The 24,481-nt window shown below is 37.5% G+C and overlaps 2 long non-coding RNA genes, 1 other non-coding gene and 1 pseudogene across 3 annotated transcripts; 3 read left to right on the top strand and 1 right to left on the bottom strand.

Moving 5' to 3' along the window:
• Nucleotides 1-3,302: 3,302 nt before the first annotated feature.
• On the top strand, nt 3,303-4,090 carry LOC120289036. Its single transcript, XR_005546975.1, has 3 exons — nt 3,303-3,446; nt 3,546-3,701; nt 3,835-4,090. It is a non-coding gene; the product is annotated as an uncharacterized LOC120289036 (long non-coding RNA).
• A 2,396-nt stretch (nt 4,091-6,486) lies between these two features.
• LOC120289292 lies at nt 6,487-6,592 on the bottom strand. The gene has a single exon (XR_005547216.1). It is a non-coding gene; the product is annotated as a small nucleolar RNA R71 (small nucleolar RNA).
• Nucleotides 6,593-16,846: 10,254 nt separating this feature from the next.
• Nucleotides 16,847-23,582, top strand: LOC120289114 (annotated as a pseudogene).
• A 95-nt stretch (nt 23,583-23,677) lies between these two features.
• LOC120288997 lies at nt 23,678-24,423 on the top strand. The gene is made up of 3 exons (XR_005546929.1): nt 23,678-23,709; nt 23,969-24,068; nt 24,377-24,423. It is a non-coding gene; the product is annotated as an uncharacterized LOC120288997 (long non-coding RNA).
• Nucleotides 24,424-24,481: the final 58 nt, after the last annotated feature.

The raw sequence follows: 24,481 nt of genomic DNA on the forward strand, positions 1-24,481 counted from the left end.
GTTCACACCTTTTCGTTCAAGAAGAACGATTTCTTCGAAAATTGAATGCATAATCTTCATATGATATTCATCATGCTTTGATCGGTCATGCCTCTTTACCTAGTCCATCGTTTCAAGGATTTTGAGGTGGACGTAACTCTAGAGGCCGTAACTTTGATCAGGGATAAGGTGGATGGTTCTTGTGTGATCAACTGAGTTCATAATTATAGAGGCCGTAACTTTTGATGATGGATTCAGTTCCTAATCATTATTAGCCCCCTTATGTCTCCTCCACCTCCTCCAGTTGGCCTCTGGTGGCTTGAAGCCCTATGTTCCCCCATTCACATAGGGAGATATTCTTGGATCTAGATCTTGTCTTACGTATCAAATTTGTAACGTAGTTGGGTACATCACACTATAATGTCGACAACAATTCAACCATGTCTTCATCGCCACTCATCGTTAGACTCCTCGGTTCTCTCGGTTGGTGAGATCTCATTCAACTTGGTATGTTGACACTAGAGCGTTGGCATACATGACTAGTGATAGTAATGAAATCCTAGACCTTTTTATGATTTGACAAAAGTCTCAATTGATAAAGCCTTTTTACGTACTGGTTCTCAATCTTTACTATTATCTCTCGTCTATCATGTTCCTAATCTTCCTCGCAATCTCCTCTTAGTTGCTCAATTTCGTTGTAAAATTTTTGTGCCATTAATTTTAATGGTTCATCATTTTCTACGAAGGACCAACAAATTGAAAAGTTTTCTTCCAAGTTGATTCTTTTGATGGTCTTTATTTGATTTCCAACTCAATGGTGACATCTCACTTGTATCCTATTGGGGACAAAAACACTACAAGTGCCATAACTTGGTATAAAGGAACACTTAAGTGCCATAACTTTCGAAATGTATATTTAAGTGCCATATTTGAAAAAAGTGGGACACCTCCGCGAAGCGGCCGGAAATCATATGTGATAATTAACTATTAATTTTTTTGTTGAGGTGGCTCGCCGGAGAGCTGAGTTAACTTTAATTCACCCCAAGCGACGTCATTTCGGGTGTTGGCCAAAATAGAGCCCTTAAATCAGCCAAAACGATGTCGTTTTGGCATAATTTGAATTTTAATATAATATAAAAATTAATTAAATTAAATTTAAAATAAAATAATAATATAATTTATATTTATTTATTGTTATTATTAGTATTATTATTTTAAAAAAAAAAGGAGGAGGAAGGCGAGTCGTGGCCGAGGGCTTAGCCCTCGTCACGAAAGGCGACGGCGAGGACTGCGTGCCCTCGCCTAGATCTAGGCGAGGGCACGCAGGCCCTTGTCGCCGATCTATTGGATTCTCGGCTTGATGACCCCAGCTCTCGCCGCCTGGTTGCCTCCTCTTCCTCCTTCCCCCCTTTCCTTCCTCCTCCTTCCCCCCTCCAACGGCCGGATCCGGGCAAGGGCTCCGAGCCCCGCCCGATCGGCCCGAGGTTGCTAGCCCCTAACCGGGGCCCGGCGACCCCGGCCGACCCTCCCTCCTCTCGTCGCCGGCCCTTCTCGGTGATGGCGGGAGGCGGCGGTAGTGGCGTGGGCGAGGGCTAAGCCCTCACCGCGTTCCCCCTCCCTTTAAAAAAAAAAATATTTAATTTATTATTTTTAAAATTTAAATTTAATTTAATTAATTTTTACATTATTTTTTTAACACGTCAACCCAAAACGACGCCGTTTTGCATTATTTGGCCACATCGGCGTGCAAAACGGCATCATTTTGTACTCGTTTCGCTGAAAAAATGCCACATATGCAATTTGGCTAGATTTTGGCCGGATTGGCACTCAAGTGATCCACTTTGCTCGATTTTGGTACTTAAAAGTATATTTCGAAAGTTATGGTATTTAAGTGTCCCTTTCTCGCCAAGTTATGGTATTTAAGTGTCATTTTCTGCCAAGTTATGACACTCTAAGGGTCCGCACCTCTATCCTATCGTGGCTTCCTATGCTTCACTCACTCGCCGGCAAGCTCATCTTGGCCATTCAAATAAACAAGTTTTGAGTTGTGTTTGCAATTATAACTCTATAGTGGCTACCTTGCGAGTCTCGTCTTGTAGGCAAATCTCATTGAGTGCTTTTTGGGCCTGTTAGTCATCATGCATCTTTTCCTTTAGTTGTGATTCATTATGATGTATGGACAAGTTCAAATTAATCTAATTATGACTCCGTTCGTTTCACGGGAAATAACTTCCAGAAGAATATTTTTTGAATTTTCGACATTCGTTTCATAGAAAATGAATTGCTTAGGGAAAACATTTTCCATAAAGGTAAAAAAAAAGTCTTCTAAACTAGGGGAAAATATTTTCCACTTTTTTAATATATTTTAAATTCAATTTTTTTCTTTTCTTCTTTCTTGGCTGGTTGTCGGCCACGGCGACAGTTGGTGACTGGCCACAAGCGAGCGTCAAGCTTGAGGCTCATTGACTAGCGAGGTTCGAGGCCGACAAGCTTGGAGCTTGCCGATTTGGTAAGGCGTGAGTCTAGTGAGCAGTAGATTGGTGAGCCCAAGCTTGTGGTGAGGCTCACGCTCAAGGCTCGCGCTTGCGATTTGGCGAGCCTTTGAGCTCGTCGGCCTCAAGCCTCGCTAGATTGGCGAGCTTGACACGCATTCGCCAATCTAGTGAGTGGCGAGCCTAAGCTTGCCAAAGGTGAGAAAGCTTCGTGCTCGTTGGCGAGCCCGAGGCTCACTTGTGGCCGGTTCTGGCCATCGTCCTGTCGCCATGGCTAGCGATTGACCAAGAAGAAGGAAACAAAGAAAAGAAAAAGAAAAAGAAAAAGAAAAATAATTTGATAATCGATTTTAAAAATAAAATAAATGAAAGAGAGTGTATGAATGAAAATATTTTTCTTATTGAAAATATTTTTCTTATTGAATAGCGGAAAATATTTTCCACTTCATTTTCAAGTTCCGTATGAACACCAAAAAATAATTACATTTTTTTTGTTTGTAAAATGGCTTCTTGAAAAATGTTTTCCAAAAATGCTACATTTTTCACGAAACGAATGGATCATAAGATTTCAAATATTTTGTGTCATTATTGTTGACTACTCTCGGTTCACTTGGGTCTTTCTCATGGAAAAAAAAATCTGAAGTGCTTACACACATTCATCACTTCTGTTTTTATTGAAGATTTTTTTGGTAAGAGTAAGCAATATATTAATAGGGGTCAAACTGTACAAACAACACGGCTCCAAAAGCTTACACTCAAAATGAACACGCTCATTAAGAGTGAAAGGAAGCCGCGGACAAGCAAACAAAACGACCTACTGACAAGCCAACGGCAAAACAAGCCTGGCAAAAACACCTAAACAACCACCGAAAAGCCTAAGTCGGACTATAATCAGAGGAAGCGAAAATAATGGGGTCCACATCCCACGAGCGTTGCATCCGCCTGTTCCTGGGAGAGTCCTCAACATTCTCAAAGGTAAGGGCCTTATCCTTAACAACCTTGAGGAGATGCTTCTTCATGGCCGAAATAGATAACGGCTCCCCCCTGAACAGAATATTGTTCCTGTTTCTCCAGATGATGTGACACAGCGCCCCAAAGGAGAACCGGGCAACACGCTTATAAAACTCCTTGCCGCTGAGCAAGGTAATGGCCCAACTGAGAGTCTCCTCCCAAGTCCTGTTGGTCCAGGGGAGATTGCATCTAGTAGCCCAGAAAAAGGCAATACTCGAGGTAATGCGATAACCAAAAAAAAGAGATGATTGATTGAATCGGGCACCTCGTTGCAAAAAGGGCAGGAAGCAGCATCAATCCTACCATAAGACATGAGAAGAGACTGAGTAGGTAACCTCCTCTTGGTGATGAGCCACAGGTTTAGTTGGTAGCGAGGCAGGATGGCATTACTCCAAATGAAACAATGCCAATTGACTCTGGCCTTCTTCCTCCTTAAGGCCTCCCAAGCCGAGGCCACCGAGAACAAGCCCGTCGAGTCCTCCCTCCAACAGAACCGATCTTGGGTTCCAGACAAGGAAGGAAGCGGCGAACCCCAAGACTCAATCTCTGATCTGATAGCTTGTCCATCCTCAGAGAAGAGATCGGCAACCAAAGCCTGCCTAGAGAGACCGGAGTTTGTAGATGAGGGGATCCGTGAAATATAAATTCAAAGGACCCCACGGGATGCCAATTGTCAAACCAGAGTGACGTTGATAATCCATCGCTTACCCTCCGGTGGAAGTGAAGCCGGCAATGTCCCGAGTTGTAAAATTTTTTCCACGCCCAAGAGCGACGGGTTGGCTTTTTAACTACCCAAAAGTTCTTGGTTTTTAAGAAAGTCGAGTGGACCTTTTATTGAAGATTTGTGCCATGCTAAAATCAATTTTTTACAAACTAATGTGGGAGGTGAGTATATCAGTAAAGCATTCCAAACACACTTACCTAAAAATGGTAATATTCAACGTTTTTCTTATCCAGACATTCCATCTCAAATTGGTTTCTCACAATGCAAAATTAAACATTTAGTCAATATGCTTCGAATCTTATTAATCCATGCTCATATGCCTCCTTCCTATATTAGGTTGATGCTTCTCTCACCGTTGTTTACAATATTAATTGGCTTTCTACTTATATTATATCTAATATTTTTCATTTCCACTAGGTTCAAGTTTGATTACTCGTTCTTTCAAATTTTTCGGTGTGCATATTATCCTTTCCTTTGGTACCATGTCTCTCATAAGCTAGCACCTCATTCTTTGCATTTGATAACTCTATAAAAATAGAGTTATTTTACCTAATTTTAGGCAGTAATTAATGCATTATCTGTGAGAAAATATTTGGATTTCCTTCTGATTATTTGAATTTTCCTTATTTATGCAGAATAATGAGATATGAAGAGGATAAGGAAAAGAATGGTAACAGGAATTCAAATAAAAGCAGTAGTGGAAGATGGATATTAAATTAGGAAATTCTTGATTTTGTTCCCTAATGTTATCTGCAAGCGTTGGGGGATAGATATCTTGGATATATCCTATAAATAGAGACAGAGAGAGTAGCTAGGGTTGGAGTTAGATCGTTTTCATTCTTCTGAGAGTTTTTTCAAGTATTTTGAAAGAAGACAAAAGCGGTGACAGAATTCTTGTCCTTTGATTCAAGATGCTGGGTTTGATCTATATTTTTATTTTTATTTCTTATTCTGCTATGTTCTAATTTTCTTTTGTTAGGCTACGATGTAGCCTAACCATGATGATATGAATTTCATGATTTTTATGTTTTACAATTGATTTTATTTATGTGAGTTATATATTATTGTGTTTAATGCTTTTGAGTAATTGGCCGCCACTTAAATGATCGATGTGCATGTTTGAGGCGAGAGGTGATAATATGCAATTGCTCATTATAATATATAACCATGAATTAAACGTGGATAGAAATATACCGCGTTATTTGTGTAGCTTTCGGTGATAAGGTGATCCAAAAGACTCGTTGTAAACCGGGAATATTAATAGTTTTTAATGCACTCATGTTTATTTTAATTCACATAGAGATATAATGGATTAATAAGCTGAATAGATTTGCTATACCTAGAGATATGATAGTAAATAGATTAGGAAATTCCGCTATCACATGTTTGATATCGTTCTTGTATTCACAACAATCTGAAATTCATATCTAGTGGTTATGGTGAAATCGGATGCTCTAACATATTTATCTGATTGATTTTACTGCATTTAGTCTTCAAGTTTTGTTTTTAATTTATTCTAAATTATATTTTGATTTGTTAGATAAATTTTAGAATTAATCTATTTTAGTATTTAATTAGTTTATTAATCATCGATCTTCGTGGGATGATACTTTTCTCATCATTATATTACTTGTTCGATACGTGCACTTGTGTTTAGAATTTCACGAACAAGTTTTTGGCACCGTTGCCGGGGACCGTTTGTTTAATACTAATTAATATTGATACCAGATAATTCTAAGTTTAATCTAGCTTTCGTTTTGTTTTATTTTTCAGGGTGTACATCGGTTTATGACACGTAGCCAACAAGGGAAACTTGTTGAGCTTGATCCAGAAATCGAGCGTACATTCAAAAGACAACTAAGAGAGAGAGAAATCAGGCTAAGATGGCAGACGGTGAGAATGAAAATCCACGTAGACTCTTAAGAGATTATGCTGCGCCAACAGTTCAAGGCACCACATCAAGTATCGGAAGACCTGCAATTCAAGCAAACAACTTTGAGATTAAGCCGTCACTTATTTAGATGCTTCAACAATCGGTGCAATTCAGTGGGCTACCAAGCGATGATCCAAATGCTCACATCGATGCTTTTCTTGAAATCTGTGACACCATTAAATATAATGGAGTTACAGATGATGCTATTAGATTGAGATTATTTCCATTCTCTCTTAGAGACAAAGCTAAGAGTTGGCTTTCTTCTCTTCCTGCAGGATCAATTACTACATGGAATGATATGGCTTAGAAATTTCTTGGTAAGTTCTTTTCACCTGCAAAATCTGCGAAGATACGTAACGATATTACTAATTTTATGCAGATGGATAATGAATCATTATATGAAGCATGGGAAAGATTCAAAGAATTTCTTAGGAGATGCCCACATCACAAACTACCCGTATAGATGCAGGTACAAACTTTTTATAATGGCTCTAGTGCAAATCTTCGTTCTATGATTGATGCAGCTGCAGGGGGACTTTAAATAATAAAACACCAGAAGAAGCCTACAATCTATTAGAGGAGATGGCGTCCAATAGTTATCGGTGGCCTGCGAGAGATTACCAATGCGAAAAGTTAGCGGAGTTCATGAAGTTGATGCTTTTGCTGCAATTGCTGCACAATTTGAAACACTTAACAAAAAGCTTGATAATATGAGTGTTTCAGCCATGAAAATTCACAATTTGACATGTGATTTTTGTGGTGGAGGCCATGTTAGCACGAGTGTCGGTAGGTAATACTTTCAAACAACCTAGTGAAGATACTAACTTTTTTGGGAATTTTAATAGACCATAGTATAATCCCTACTCTAACATATACAGTCTAGGATGGCGCAATCATCCACATTTTTCATGAAATAATTAGAATGTGACGAGGCCACCATTGTGATTCAAACAACTAGAAGAGACAAAGTCCAATCTGGAAGATACAATCACCAAACTTGCTAACACTACTCGAGACTTCATCAAGAGCACGGATTTGAGATTACAAAACCAAGAGACTTTAATCAGAGTGGAGATGCAAGTGGGTCGGTTAGCAAGCATGATGTTAGGAAGGCAACAGGGTTCTTTGCCGAGCAACACAGAGAAAAATCCAATTGAAAACATAAAGGCTATTACCCTGAGAAGTGGTAAACAAGTGGGAGAAGAAGAGATTTTCAGAGACAATGAAGAGGTGGTCAATAAACAATCAAAGGAGACAAGCAAAAGTAAACTTTTTCCAGATAATCCCAAGCCATATGTGCCGCCAATTCCATTCCCTCGGCAACTCCAGCAAAGCACAAAATAGATAAGCAATTTTCTAAATTTCTTGATGTATTTAAAAATTGCACATTAACATTCCTTTTGCAGATGTTTTAGCGCAAATGCCTAGTTATGCAAAATTTTTGAAGGAGATTTTGGCAAACAAAAGGAAGCTGGAGGATTATGAAAGCGTGAAGTTAAATGAGGAGTGTTCAGCCATCCTACAAAACAAATTACCTCCGAAATTAAAAGATCCAGGGAGTTTTACTATTCCTTGCACTATTGGGGATTCTTACTTTGAAAAATCATTATGTGATTCAGATGCAAGTATTAATTTGATGCCTTATTCAGTTTTCAAGAAATTAGGATTGGGTGAGGTAAAAGCAACCACGGTGTCACTTCAACTGGCTGATCGATCAATTAAATATCTGAGAGGTATTGTGGAAGATGTTTTGGTAAAAGTTGACAAATTTATCTTTCATGCAGATTTCATAGTTCTTGACATGGAGGAAAATTTTGAGGTACCACTTATCTTAGGTCGACCTTTTCTAGCAACGGGAAGAGCTCTTATTGATGTATAATAGGGAAGTTGATCCTTAGAGTTCAAGATGATCTTGTTTCATTTAATGTTTTTAAAGCAATGAAATATCCATCTGATGATAATTTTTGTTTTAGAGTTGAGACAGTTGACGAGTTGGTGAATAAGGTTTTTCAGGAAAATATTTTTGAAGACATGCTTCAACAAAGATATTCAGAATGAGGAGATAAAGGAGTACGCAAATTTCATGAAGGCAATTCCACCATATTCAAGGCAAAAGGCAATTAAATTTGAGGAGTTAGGACAACACATTACAAACCCTAAACCATCAATTGAAGAGCCTCTAATTCTTGAACTCAAACCCTTACATTCTCATTTGAAATATGCTTATTTAGATGGAGTTTCTTCTTTACCGGTAATTATATCTTCTTCTTTGACAGATTTGATGGAGGAGAAATTGCTCAGAGTATTAAGAGAGCATAAAGGTGCAATTGGATGGAAAATAGCTGATATCAAGGAAATTAGTCATTCAATTTGCATGTACAAAATTTTGATGGAGGAGCAATATAAACCCACTATCCAACCTCATAGGCGTTTGAACCCGAAGATGCAAGAAGTAGTGAAAGCTGAGGTAATTAAGCTACTTGATGCAGGTATCATCTATCCTATCTCTTATAGTTCTTGGGTAAGTCCTGTACAAGTTGTGCCAAAGAAAGGTGGTATGACTGTTCAGAAAAACGACAACAATGAATTGATTCCAACTAGAACAGTTACTGGGTGGCGTGTGTGTATGGATTACAGAAAATTGAATGATGCCACTAGAAAAGATCACTTTCATTTACCATTTATTGATCAGATGTTAGAAAGACTTGCAGGGCATGAATTTTATTGCTTTCTGGATGGATATTCGGGGTATAATCAGATTCCTATTACACCAGAAGATCAAGAGAAAACTACTTTTACTTGTCCCTATGGTACTTTTGCTTTTAGAAGAATGTCCTTTGGTCTTTGTAATGCACCAGCTACTTTTCAAAGATGCATGATCGCTATTTTCTACGATATGGTTGAAAAATATATTGAGATTTTCATGGATGATTTTCCGTTTTTGGCCTATCATTTGATTATTGTTTAAATAATCTGGCCTTGGTCTTACAAAGATGTGAGGAGACTAACCTTATTTTGAATTGGGAGAAGTGTCACTTTATGGTGCAGAATGAATAGTGCTCGGGCATAAAAATTCTCGAAACGGAATAGAAGTCGATCGAGCCAAAGTGGAGGTCATTGCAAAATTACCTCCGCCAACATTTATGAAACTTGTCGAGGATTTTGGGGCATGCAGGATTTTACGGGCGATTTATAAAAGATTTTTCAAAAATTGCTAAACCTCTTTCTAATCTTTTGGAAAAAGATGCTCCTTTTAGGCTGCGTTCGTTTCACGGAAAATGACTTCCAGGAAAATGTTTTCCGGATTTTCCGGTGTTCGTTTCACGGAAAATCAACTTCTTAAGGAAAATGTTTTCCTCAATAGTAAAATCCACCTTCAAAGACAAGGAAAATGTTTTTCACTTCGAAAAGTGGAAAACAATATCTTTATCTTTTTTTTTTTTTTTTCTTTCTCCCCTTTTCATCTTTCTTCCTTAGCTTGGCCGGTGGCCGGCCTCGACAGCGGCCGGTAACCGGCGACCGGCCGCGAGCCAGCTCGAGCTTCGCCCCGGGCCGGCGAGGCTCTGCCTAGCCCGATTTGTGGAAGCCCAGTTCGCCCGAGCTCTAGCCTCGCCAGAGCCCGACGAACCTCCAGCGAGCTCGGGCGAGATCAGCCGAACCTCAAGCTTGCCGAATCTGGCAACCGGATCTTGGTCGGCCGCCGGGCGATCGGCCATCGTCGGGCGTGCGGCGGAGGAAGGAGGAAGGAGGAGGAAGAAGGAAGAGGAATGAGGAAGGAGAAGGGAAAAAAAGAAAAAATAAAAAGAAAAAGAAAGAAAAAATAAATGAACGATGGAAGATAATAAAAATTGTATTTTTAAAAATACAAATATTTTTTGTCAATTAAAAATATTAAAATTCAATTTTTTGACAATTTTTCTAAACAATTAAATTAGTTAACGAACGGTGGAAAATGTTTTCCACTCAAAATTTAAGTTTCAGCCGAACACCGGAAAATATAGCAATTTTCCTGGAAAATATAGCAATTTTCCTGGAAAATGACTTCGGGAAAATATTTTCCGGAGATGGCCCATTTTCCGTGAAACGAACGCAGCTTTAATTTTTCCATTGAATGCATACGGGCTTTTAACACTTTAAAGGAGAAGTTAATATCGGTACCAATTATGGCAGCACCAAATTGGGATTTACCTTTTGAGTTGATGTGTGATGCTAGCGATTCTACAAGTAGGAGCTGTTTTGGGACAAAGGAAGAATAAAATTTTTGAAGCATATACTATGCCGGTCAAACCTTGTCAGTGCACAATTGAATTATTCAACAACGAAAAGGAACTTTTGGCAAGTAATATTTGCTTTTGATAAATTTCGTTTTTACTTAATTGGCTCAAAAGTTATAGTTTATTCCGACTACTCGCTCTTAAGTATCGCTGAAAAGAAAGAATCAAAACCCAGGTTGATCGGTGGATTCTATTGCTGCAAGAATTTGATTTGGAAATCAAAGAGAAGAAGGGGACTGAAAATCTAATTGCAAATCACTTATCAAGAATTCCAAATTCAAAGGAAGAGATAAGACCAATTTTGGAAGAGTTCCGATGAGAAATTTTTTCCATCAAGTCAATTCCTTGGTATGCTGACTTTGTAAACTATTTGGTAAGTAATGTTCTTCCTCCCTGAATTATCATATCAACAGAAGAAAAAAATTCTTTTATGATGTTAAAAATTATTTTGGGAAGAACCTTTCTTGTTTAAAGTATGTGCAGATCAGGTCATAAGGAGATGTGTTCCAGATGAAGAGAAGGCAAACATTCTACATCATTGTCATGATGGAGAGGCAGGTGGCCATTTTGGTGCCACAAAATTGCAGCTAAGATTTTACAATCTGGATTTTATTGGCCTACACTTTTAAAGATGCATACTCCTATGTAGCTTCATGTGATAGGTGTCAAAGAACTGAAATATTTCAAGAAAAAATGAGATGCCTTTAAACAACATTATTGTGTGTGAATTATTTGATGTTTGGGGTATTGATTTCATGGGACCCTTTACACCTTCTTATGGAAATTTATATATTTTAGTGGCTGTGGAGTATGTGTTTAAGTGGGTAGAAGCTGTAGCATTGCCAACAAATAATGCTAAGGTTGTGGTGAAATTTTGAAGAAAATATTTTTACCCGATTCAGCACTCCTAAGACAATCATAAGTGATAGGGGGACACATTTTTACAACAAACAATTTGAAGCACTTATGAGTAAGTATGGAGTCACACATAAGGTTGCAACCCCTTATCATCCTCAGACTAGTGGTCAAGTAGAGATTTCAAATAGGGAAATCAAGAGAATTTTAGAAAAAACAGTGAATGCCTCTAGGAAAGATTGGTCAATAAAACTTGATGATGCACTTTGGGCCTATAGGACAGCGTTCAAAACTCCAATTGGGATGTCTCCTTTTAGGCTAGTGTTTGGAAAGGCTTGTCACTTACCAGTGGAATTAGAGCATAAATCATATCGGGTATTGAAATTTCTGAATTTTGATATGCAGTCTGTAGGTGAAGAAAGATTATTGCAACTGAATGAATTGGAGGAATTTCGCAATGAGGCCTATGAAAATTCTAAGTTGTACAAGGAGCGTACAAAGAGATGGCATGACAAGCACATATTCAGAAGAGAGTTTAAAATTGGTCAAAAAGTCTTACTTTATAACTCTCGTCTTAAACTTTTTCCAGAAAGTTGCGATCTAAATGGTCCGGGTCCTTTTACGGTTACACGGGTATTCCCATATGGAACAGTTGAAGTTGCGCATGACACTGATGGCACATTCAAAGTGAACGGTCAACGTTTGAAGCCCTACTTTGAAGGTGGTTACAACAAGCAGAAGACCACCATTAAACTTCATCCTCCAAAATAGCGACATAGTTTGGCTGAAAACTATAAAGCAAGTGCTTCTTGGGAGGCAACCCAAGCATTTTAATTATGTTTTTATTTATTTTTAAGTTTATGTTTTGCAAAAAAAAAAAAAAAAAGATTAACTTTTCTCTATTTTATCAGGTTAATTTTTAGGGAGCACATTTCAAGAGTTTAATCATCAAGATCATCTATGGACTTATCCTACAACCAGGGAAGTTTTCTTCTTCCTATTCTATTTTCGCATTGAGGACTTTGCTTCATTCAAGTTTGGGGGAAGACAATTTTTGGATAATTTTTTATCATTATTGCTTTCCGGTTGTGAATTTTTATGATTCTTAGGAAAATTTAAATTTTATTTAAATTTGCAATTGATGTGTGAGTTAATCTTAATTCGATTATATTGATCCACTTAATGAGCACTAAAAGTCCTTACTTTTTGAATTATGTGTAAATCTAGAGAACATTCATGTGAAATATGTGATTTTCTTAGATTTCACCCAAATCTTAGAATTTATTTGATTTTCTCTTGAGGCGAAATCCTAAGCTAAATCTAACCGAGAAAATGACATAGGCAGTTTTTGGATCGATTGAGTCTTTCAAGCCAACCTTGTTTATTTATCCCTAGTCACCCCGTTGAGCCTTAATTATTACCCAATTTTTCATTGGCACCCATATATGTTTACCTTAGCCGTGATCAATTTATATCCTTATCCCATGCCCTATGAACACGTTGATTTTCTTTTGGGATAAAAAAAAAAAAAATTTATTTGAGCTTGATAGAAATTTGGGAGGAATGATGGAGTATAAAAAAAAAAAAGGAAGTGATTGCTATGGTTGTTTGAGGTGTATTGTCAAATAAAAAATTGCTTTTATGGTTCCTTATCCAACTTTCAATTGAGTGAGCCTTTTGGATACTCAATGGGTTGGAAATTTTCATGTTATATTAGGAGGGACTTTGGGAGAAACTCCACCATAAAGCAATTCAAAAAAAAAAAAAAGAGAGAAAAAAAAAGGCGAAAGAAAAAAAAAAAGGAATGGTAATATATGGTGTCAGAAAAATTATCTTGAAGAGGTGAAATTGGACAGTGACATTGGCTCTAATTAGATCCTAGAAATCAACGTGTTGATGGGTGATTTGAGCTTAAAATTCCAGTTATCTCACCTTTAGCCCAGCCTTACATTACAACCCAAGAAAAGTCCTATTGATTTTGGTTGGATGATTAGCTTATATTAGTGGAGAGAGGAATGAAAAGCAAACTTATGAGATTTGGTCATAATTATTGTGAATTTTTGAGAGGTTACATGTTAATGTGAATTATTCTGGATTGCATATAATTTGAAAAAGATGAGGACTCTCACACACACACTTGGATCATATAGTTAAAATTGGTCTTAACTTATAAATCGATTTCAATGTTTGGATGAAATTTGTGTTTTTCTTTGAATTGTGAATTTGAGCAATTATGGAAAGATGTCATAGAGAATGTTGTTAGGTTGAATATGTGTTATGTCTTACTTTTTGCTCGAGGACTAGCAAAATGTTAAGTTTGGGGTTTGATAACTCTATAAAAATAGAGTTATTTTACCTAATTTTAGGCAGTAATTAATGCATTATCTGTGAGAAAATATTTGGATTTCCTTCTGATTATTTGAATTTTCCTTATTTATGCAGAATAATGATATATGAAGAGGATAAGAAAAAGAATGGTAATAGGAATTCATATAAAAGTAGGAGTGGAAGATGGATATCAAATCAATAAATTCTTGATTTTGTTCCCTAATGTTATCTGCAAGCGTTGGAGGATAAATATCTTTGATATATCCTATAAATAGAGACAGAGAGAGTAGCTAGGGTTGGAGTTAGATCGTTTTCATTCTTCTCCGAGAGTTTTTTCAAGTATTTTGAAGAGAAGACAAAAGTGGTGATAGAATTCTTGTCCTTTGATTCAAGATGCTGGGTTTGATCTATATTTTTATTTTTATTTCTTATTCTACTATGTTCTAATTTTCTTTTGTTAGGGCTACGATGTAGCCTAACCATGATGATATGAATTTCATGATTTTTATGTTTTACAATTGATTTTATTTATGTGAGTTATATATTATTGCGTTTAATGCTTTTGAGTAACTAGCCACCACTTGAATGATCTGATGTGCATGTTTGAGACTGAGATGTGATAATATGCAATTGCTCATTATAATATATAACCATGAATTAAACGTGGATAGAAATATACCGCGTTATTTGTATAGCTTCGGTGATAAGGTGATCCAAAAGACTCGTTGTAAACCGGGAATATTCATAGTTTTTAATGCACTCATGTTTATTTTAATTCACATAGAGATATAGTGGATTAATAAGCTGAGTAAGTTTGCTATACCTAGAGATATGATAGTAAATAGATTAGGAAATTCCGCTATCACATGTTTGATATCGTTCTTGTATTCACAACAATATGAAATTCATATCTAGTGGTTATGGTGAAATCGGATGCTCTAACATATTTATCTGATTGATTTTACCGTATTTAGTCTTCAAGTTTTGTTTTTAATTTATTCTAAATTATATTTTGATTTGTTAGATAAATTTTAGAATTAATCTATTTTAGTATTTAATTAGTTTATTAATCATCGATTTTCGTGGGACGATACTTTTTCTCATCATTATATTACTTGTTCGATACGTGCACTTGCGTTTAGAATTTCACGAACATTATTTCTTGGGCACATGTCAAATCATAAAAGTCATCCTTGCCTTGATCGGTCAAGTGATTATGTTTTTATCAATTGTCATGTTCATTTTGACGAGGAGAGTTTTCCCTTTTCACTAAAACCTTCAATTTTTAGTCTTGTAACCCATTGTTCCATATCAATTCCTTCGCTTTTTGTTTCTTCCAATTAATCTATTCTTCCTTCTACTTCCTGTGATCCTGGACCTCCTCATCCATCTCTTTATTCTTCTCTAGCCCAGTCTCCTAATATGCCTCTCTCCTCCTCTCAACCTACTCAACCTGTTTCTAATTCTTTTTTGCCTCCATTATCTTTCCCTCCGAGCGTGCTCACTATTTCCCAACTTTGCTCCTCTCTCAACCAGATCACTCCTACAATAGACTCGCAACTCCCCTCTACATCTTTATCCCGTATGCTTCATGTGCTATTGAGATTCAATCTCCTAGTTTTTACACCTACTTTGGATTGAGAGGGGTATTAATGTGTAATTTATATGTATTATAGGGTATTATGTAATTATGTTTATATTTGTACCCTTATGTAATTACTCCCTCCCATAAGTATATATCATATAACCTTTATTGAGATTGAGCCACCATGAATACTTTGTAGTTATTTTCTCTTTAATTCTAAACATAAACAATTTGAAGGTAATAATTGACAAGTAGTACAAAATTTCATTATTTTATTAATTATTTGTAAAATATGGGCTAGACTTTGAAAATTGTTAAGAGTGTAACCCTTTTTTAGCCAAAATCTAGATGATGGACAAGTGCTGTGCAATCGGCCTAGTTCTACCTAGGAATCGAACCGAGCTGACTTTAGATATAGATTTTGGTTTCCAATTCAATAATTTGGAGCTAGTATCGAGACAGTGCGTGTAAGTTCCACCAAGAAGTCGGTAGTTAGAACCTAGTTGGAAAAATATGATATATCTTTCTTAAATAAACTTAACTTCTCTATTACTTTATATTCCTCTCTTTATATGTGCTAATTTAATTGCTTTAATTGTTTTGATGAATTCGCCCTCTGTAAAATGTGCTAATTACATGACAAAGGCATGACCGGAGCTCCGATTGATAAACAGCCTGAGCCAACTCCAAGGAAACACTGCTACATTCAGCTTGAAACTCCAAGACTCGACGACATGGAATGCAAAATAACTGATAAGTCGGGATGCAGTTTAAAGGAAGGGCAAAAATCTTAAGGGGGGATGCAATCCACCGTAAGTTTTATGGAAAAATTATTCAAAAAGTTATAGATATATTGCACTTTAGTTAATTTACTTCTAAATTTTTCAATTGCGTCAATTGAATTTTAAGTTCTTTTTCACATTTTGCGAATTGAGTCCATTCAACTAATTTTGATCGAATAATATTGATATGGTGGTCCAATTATTGTTAATCATCCTAAATGACATACCGGCGCTGATGTTGATAACTTTTATATTTTTTTTGATTTTTCTTTCCTTTTTGTTAGTGGCCGAGGCCGTCTTAGGAAATGGCCAACCACCGTCAATAGTCGTGATTAGATGAGAATTGCCTTCACTCTACTCAGCGAGGTTGCAAGTGAGTGATGACCTTGCTAGGCTAGTGTCACCCACGCCAGCCATCGGCGACCCTTGCCCAAAGTCACTAAGGGCTGTGACGCCCTTTCCCAATGTTGGGTGAGGGTCGCTGGCCGTAGCTTATGGCTAATGACCTCATCCGCACTCAATAAAAAGAAGAGTAATAGAAAAAGAAAAGAAAAAGAAGATGTTGCATAGGATGGCTAACCTTTATGTAAGTAATTTTCGATTAAGATTAATTAAATGAATTTAATTGATAAAATGTTAAAATATTAATAACTCAATTAACACAATTTGTTCGATAAACAGAAAAAAATCGACACGATTTCAAAGTTGAGAACTGAATCGGCCAATTTCCCTTGAGTTTCCCAGTTAAAACTGATAATTCGAAGAACAGGCGTTCCGATCCGATCCGATCCGATTCGATTGGGGGGGCAGTCAGAAACTCCGATGGGACTGAGAAGCACCGGATCGCGCTAATCAAATTCCCAGTTTCTATTGCCTTCCCCGATTCCATCATCCTCTCTCCTCCTCCTCCTCCGTCTTCTCCTTCTCTCTCCTCGCCGCTCGCGGATCGCGCCACCTCGTTCGCAGATCTCTCCCTCCCCTCTGTCCCCAGCTGCGGCACACGCTGAATTATACCAGTAGCAGCAGCTCGGAATCGGGAAGAGGATAGAGAGAGAGAGAGAGATAGAGAGAGAAAGGTAGAGAGAGAGAGAGAGAATGTTGAAGTTCTTGAAAGGAGTCGTCGGTGGATCGGGCACCGGGGTCAAGGATCTCCCGTACAACATCGGCGAGCCCTACTCCTCCGCTTGGGGCTCCTGGCTTCACTGCCGCGGCACCTCCAAGGTATTATTATCCCTCCTTCTTCGTGTCGAGTTGTGATTGGTGGAGCTGATGCCGCGTGCTCGGGCGGGTGCGATTGCCGATGCGATTTGCGCGGGGTGGGACGCGATCTGGGCGGAGTGAGATTGTTGCGCGAGTGCTCGTTTGCGAGTGATAGGTGAATGTTTTGGAGAGGCTCTGATGGATGTGGTCGCGTATAGTTGTGTTTTTTTGCTGTGGAAAGTCTGGCTTGATTCGAGTGAACGGCGTGGAGTGAAAACTGGCCGGTGAATTTGATCAGGGAGTGCTCACTTTGAAGGCCAGAGATGCTAGGTCCGTCCGATGCGAATGCATTAACCGAAATTCTAGAGGAGCGGGGTTTCGCTCTGGAAAGTATAATTTGTTGTGAAATCAATGTCAATGAGTGGAGAGAGAGTAGGTTGTTTGGCTATATACTTTGAAGTACTTATGTCCACTCTTCCATGAACACTCCAGAGATGTTCTTTTGCATCACTATATGAGTAAAGCTGCGATTGTTTGATTCCTTTGGCATTCGTAATTTTTTGGCCATACCAATGCTTTCCTTTAGTTTTGTGGAACATAATGCTAGTGCTTGTTGATGCATCCCGTGATCTGGGGATGTTTTTCCCACTTTTGGAGGAATAGACGGACTATTGTCCTTCTGGTAATTGTTTTTCCTTATGGACTGCTTTTGGCTTATACAGGATGATGGATCTCCAGTTTCTATATTCTCCCTTTCGGGGAACAATCCCCAGGATGGACATCTTGCTGCCGGTCGAAATGGTGTTAAAACGTCTCCGAACGGTAAGCTGTTTGTTATCTTTTAACTGGATGTATACTCTGACAAGAAAAAAAAAAAAGATTTATACCAAGAAGTCATATAGGAATTGAAGTTTCTGAGTAAATCTGTAGTGCTTGATAACGCATGATTAGAGTTTGAGGTTTAGTCGCACCAAGCTTCTTTCGGAAGCTGTATCGTCACCTTCATAGTATGCAGAGACAAGTTTGATGGTCAATAGCAAGATTGTATTTATCAAAGGATTGCATTTTTACAGGTGAGGCATCCGAATATACTATCATTTCTTCATAGTACTGAAGCTGAAGTTTCTGATGGTGCCACCGTGAAGGTTACCATTTATATAGTCACAGAGCCTGTGATGCCTTTGTCTGAAAAGATAAAGGTGGGTTTAGAAGGTACTCAGAGGTAGGGTATTCTTACTTTGCTCTGATATTCATGTTTGAGCGAAATGTGTGCACTGGTAGCCCTTTTTATTGCGCTGGATTATCTTTTAGCCTATATTAACACTGGAATAGTGATGCTTAAGTTACTGCAATTGAAGTTTCAAACTCCATGACATACCACTGCACATATGACTACTCTTTTTGCCTATTGAAATTTTAAATTTCCTGGGTGTTTGTTGGTTTTAATTTACTCTGCTTCTTTCATTTGTACTTTGGTCATATTTACTGTCTTGTCTACAATCTGCTTGCAACTGTGGAGCATAAAAACGATAGTATTTACAATCTTCTGCTAGGTTTTAGGTATATTATTCGATAACTTTCTTTTCCAATGCCAGGGATGAGTACTACGCATGGGGATTAAATCAAATTGCTAAAGCAGTGAGCTTCCTCAATAATGATTGTAAACTTGTGAGTATCAAACCTCAATTTTTTTTTCCTCGTGAGTGATGAAGGAACCACTATTTACTGTTTCGAAGAGGGGACATGCTGCTGTTACAGCAATATCTGGAAATGGTGTGGTGTCACTATTAGAATCGTCAATCTTTCCTCTTGTCCTATGATTCAGCTGCTGACAGAGTGACTAGGCTAAATATCACTTTACGATATTTGGTTTCCATTTTGAGCATGATTGATTTTTTAATATGACTAAATTAAAAGTTAAATATTGTCCCAGTTTGCTGAAGTTAACACGGAAACAAAAGCCATAAAACAGGAAAAAGAAGCTAAAATTATTAGAAGAAATTCCAGTTCAACACAATTCTGAATATTAGATCCTTCCTACTTGATTTTGGTGAGGCTGCTCAGCTTAAAGATTTTCTCATTCCTTCACGCTTATATGGTTTTAAGATTGTCAAATATCTCCATATTGTGGTAAATGGATGTGGATGTTCTTGTCTATACAAATTCACCTTTGGAGAGAAGGGTTATCATGGGGAAAGTCTTTGCTGGATCTTAAGGAAGGACCACACAGAAAAAGGAAATCTTTAGGCTTCAGTCTCTAAGTTGCTGCTGATTGTTGAAAGTCACATGGATGCTATGAAGAATTCTCTGTTGTATATTTTCAAATTTTGGTTTGGATGACACCCAATGTAGTAGTTAGAGACTCAGTCTCATCTACATCAGAGTGTATAGGGAGGCACCTCCTGATCTGATTAAACGGAAGTTTAACTTCGTTTGCTGTCCCTTCTATCACCTCATGATATTTTTCTCCATTCTGTAGAGGCTAATTTTGGCAAGTGCAGGTTCATACTAATGTATGTGTGGCAAGTGTTGTCACTCAGACTTTCGGACTGAAGCTGCATGCGTTTGACGTTCTATCTGAGTTTGATGGGAACAATCCTTCTGCATCTGGACCTATGCTGGTAAGTGTCTACTTGATAATTTGTTATCCTTTAACTTTGGAGGTGATGTACAGACCTTTTGGCTTACAGGCTCTAAAAATGAAACCATGGTTTCGTTGCCAAGATTAGATAAGTGCTTGTGCATTTGTCCATCTCGTTGGATATGTGATCTGTCATTAACAAAATCTCCTTATTTAACAGCCCCTCCCCATAAAAGAAAAAGAATTGCTGATTGAAATTTTATTCGAGCAAACCTGTTCTTTCATTGTTCAATGACTTGTTTCCTGCTGAGTTACCCTTACTTTTTTTTATTTTTAAAATTAAGGTGGACTTGCATGATTTTCAAATGTGCTATAATATCCATTATCAAGTATCCTTACTTGTTGCTTGATTTAGCCATTTTAACTCAATGGGCTAGCGGTTTACAGAAATTGGTGCAGCATATTCATGTCTTGCTCCAGAATTTATCTATATTCACAAGTACATGATACAGATGATGCTTCACCAATTTGAGCAATATATATTTATCATCATGGCTTACATAGCTGGACTTGGTATTCACAAGTCAACTTTGCAAAAACTTTTTATATTATCTCTGTCTTGGATGAATGCTTGTGATGGAGGCTTTTAGAAGACATCTTTATTGGCATGCTTCTCGCATCATTTGTATCTTGCTATTTGAATGTAATTCGGTGGTTTATACACTCTACTGAAGTTGTTCTTTCGTTCATACAATTAACTCTAAATTGTTCTTCCTCCTTATAATGAATAGCATCAAGAGCAAAGTTTAATTAATTCCATAGGTTGTGTGTTATATGAAAATATTTGTTCTATAGTGGCAATGGATGGACTATGATTAACCATCAGTAATTTTGCCTTCTCTCATGGCATGATAAATGATCAAAGTTGCAGCTAGGTTAATCTTATAATCTGTCTGTTCAGCAATATGAATGGCTCGTTGGGCATAATACAAACCAATGGAGTTAGTAAAGTCTGACTGGGCTGCCGTCAGAAAATCTCCGCCATGGGCCATTGATTCATAAAGATTAGGTAAGTTCTTGACAACCCAATGAACCTTCCCCTCCTCTCTCTCTCTCTCTCAAATTATTCTCAGAAATAAAAAGAATGAAAAGAAGAAAGGGGTTGATATCTGAATGACCTCTCAATGCCATCACGTACTTGCACTTCCAAGGTGTTTTATATGTATGGTCTGTATTCTCTTGCACACTTCATGCATAAACGTGGAGTTGTGATTACATGCTATGGAGATTCTGCACTTTATCAAAGATGACAAACATATGCTCATGCAAGATTCTTTTGTTTTGAGTTTCTGCTAGTCCCCGATTCAGCTGCCTTTTATTGCTTTCTCACTAGATGCTTTGTTCTTTTTCCCCTTTTTTGGTGTATTTTGCCTCAGGACTCTAGGAATTTCATTCCATTTTGTTTGTTTTTATCGGTAGGCTGTCTCATATATGAACTTTTCTCCGGCATGAAGTTGAGCCAGAACAGAGGTTGCGCAACACTGCTTCTATTCCAAAGGTAGATACAGTGTTTGATAAAGGGTCGCTGTCTGGACATGTTCACTGGATGAATGGTTTATACTAATTCCATTGCATCAGAGATTTATAATTTTGGTTTTGTTTTGGTTCTTGAAGATTATTGTTTCGCATCTCATCTTGCAGTCTCTGCTTCAGATTATCAAGCTGACTCTTGAGTTCCATGCCTTTCGCCAGGATGAATACATCAAAGCTTTTAGAGAATAGTGGTCAGTTTTCTAACCAGTGTCTAACTACTTTTTGATATTATTTACTCCCTTATTGTTGGAGGTATAAATTGCAAAATTTTTATGTGGAAAATAATTTGAATAGATTAATGTCCATTTGAGTTATAAATTTATAGTTCTTCAGGAATTAATGGAGAGCATTTGATTCATTTCCAGATGTTGTCAGAGAGCCATATACCAGATGAATGTTAAATTATGGAGGATAAACTGGTGGTAGTTGCTATTCAGTATCTGGTTTTTCTTGGTCATTAGTTAAGTCTCTTCAGGAAATAACAAAAAATGTTTTTTATTGAAGTGACCTTAGACAATCTGGTTAATGGTTAAAGAAAGTAAAGTGCAATTTCATTTCATTTGCAAAGAGCAGATGAGTGTCTTGTGGAATTTCTGGCTCTCAGGTATACTTGTGTGCATGTGAAAGGTGCTCATTGCAGGACCTTCTGTTTCCTTCAAAGTGGCTTTGCAGTCACTTGCTCATGTTTCTGTGTGTTTTCTATGTGCTGCCATTTTTCCTTTTATGGCAAGGGTTTGTTGATCTAGGACAACTATTTCTCTAATTCTTTTCTTCTGTGTGCCATAATACTAACGTTGAGTGCTTATGGAATGGCAGAATATTTTCAAAATAAACTGGTGGATACAATACATTTCATGGAAATTCTCAATCTAAAGGATAGTGTTGAGAAAAGACACCTTCTTCGCAAGCTGCCAAATTTAGCTGAGCAGCTTCCTCGGCAAATCGTTTTGAAGAAGGTGCAGTCATTAATTCCTTGTAGACATAGTACACTCAACAATTATTTTCCTTAAACTCAGCGTGTTGATGTTATTTCCTGCTTTTACAGTTACTTCCTTTGTAGCTTCTGCCCTTGAATTTGGTTCAGCTGCTGCCCCAGCATTGGCTGCATTGTTAAAAATGGGTTCCTGGCTCCCTACTGAAGAATTCAGTTTCAAGGTTATATTCTTTTAAGTCCATCAGTTGCATCCTTTTATTCTGTTTCTTTATATGAGTTTGATATTGCATCTATTATATGTGAACATGTATGGAAGCCGCTGTCTTTGTCTATATTGTTTTGTCTGATTTTAAATTTGTTTGATTTCAGGTACTGCCTACAATTGTGAAGCTTTTTTCGTCCAATGACCGTGCTATTAGTTGGTCCCTGCAGCACATTGATCAGTATGGAGAGTCATTATCAGCTCAAATTGTTGATGAGCAAGTATACTGCCACTACCAAATTCTTGATGTCTTTCTATACTCCAAGTATATCAAGAGTAATTTTTGCATGTCCAATTTTGGATTTCTAAAGCTCCTATCTTGCTGACTAGGTTTGCCCTCATGTGGCTACTGGATTTTCTGATACATCTGCCTTTCTCGAGAATTGACACTGAAATCTATGCTCATTCTTGCTCCTAAGGTAAGTTTTATCTCTCAGTTGTCTTCTATAAGATGCTGTGCACAAACCCATAAAGGCGAGTGCTGTGATTTTGAAGCCCTGTCACATACAGCAGATCTAATGACAGCCAAATTCAATGAATGGAGACAGTGATTCATTACATTTTTTCTTTTTTGACTACAGCTTTCTCAGCGAACAATTTCAGCATCTTTACTGAAGTACCTGTCAAAGTTACAGGTATGATTACTGGGTCTTTCGATCATCTTTATTGAACTTCAGAAGTCGTATTCCTTCTCTAAAAATTAATTCCCTCCATTAGGCAGTGCATGATCAGTGGATAATGCAAGATCTGTGCATTTTAAGATATGCTTGGTACTGCAGAAAATTGGTTATGTCTTTTCTTTGTGGTGCTTGTTTTAGGAGTCACTCATCTATTAAGCAATTTCTGGGAGCTCTGGTATGTTTTTTCATTTTTGTAAGGCTTGCAGGTGGATGAAGAACCAGCAATAAGAACCAACACCACGATATTACTTGGTAACATTGCAAGCCATCTAAATAGGGGTCAGTTTCCCAATTTCCATCATCTTTTGTTGTGTCTTTTGATTGCCATATCTTCTTTCAGCATATTACCTCATCTTAATCCTTCTCTAGTGTCAGTGAAATTGCTTGAGAATGCCACATATTGTTTTTATATGGTGCAGACAAGGAAAAGAGTGTTGATCAATGCGTTTACAGTCCATTCTTTGCTGCGATACTTTCTCTCCTGCCAGAGGAGCAGGTAAGGTCCTCTATTTAATCAACATTTTAATGAGTAGTATACTTACAAGTTACAACATGCTTTGAAGATTAACAAGCATTCCCAGCATTGACGGAAAATGAAACTATTGTTCCGTTTTGTGCATCTAGGCAAACTCTTTTACTCTATGTTCATATGTTTCCTTTATTCTTTTGCTGAATCTATTTTTTTCTCTGATTAGACTGTCCCTAAGTAGTTGTTTTCAACTCTTCTAATTGATTAAACAATTATGTCGAGGCAGGAATCATGGCTTTATGCGCGACAAGCTCGTATTATGACACTACTGAAATTGCAACTAGGATTCTTCCAAATGTTGTTGTTTTAACCATTGATCCTGATAGGTAAGGTGTTTTCTTTCGCTGCATCCCATCCTACAGCATGATTAGATGTTTACCTGCTCTTTGACTAGCCATCACTTTTTTTCTCCTTTTTAATGTTGTACATTCCATGTACTGGTTTGGGCCTCTCATTTTTGGGGACAAAATCAGTGTGAGCTTTGTGATATTCAAAAAAAAAAAAAAATAATAATAATAAATAAATACTTACGAGACCTAATGTACAAGGGATTTGTACTCTCCTCCTATCTTGGAGGAAATGACTCTAACACTGTTGCTATCTCAGATTGAGTTCCTTTTTTTTCCCTCAACAGTGATGTTCGATCAAAGGCATTTCAAGCAGTTGACCAGTTTTACTGTTATTGAAGCAATATTATGAGAAGGTATCTCTTTCCGTCTCTTTCTTCAACCACTAACCA

The sequence above is a fragment of the Eucalyptus grandis genome, chromosome 10 (assembly GCF_016545825.1).
Source record: "Eucalyptus grandis isolate ANBG69807.140 chromosome 10, ASM1654582v1, whole genome shotgun sequence".
Classification (NCBI taxonomy): Eukaryota; Viridiplantae; Streptophyta; class Magnoliopsida; order Myrtales; family Myrtaceae; genus Eucalyptus; species Eucalyptus grandis.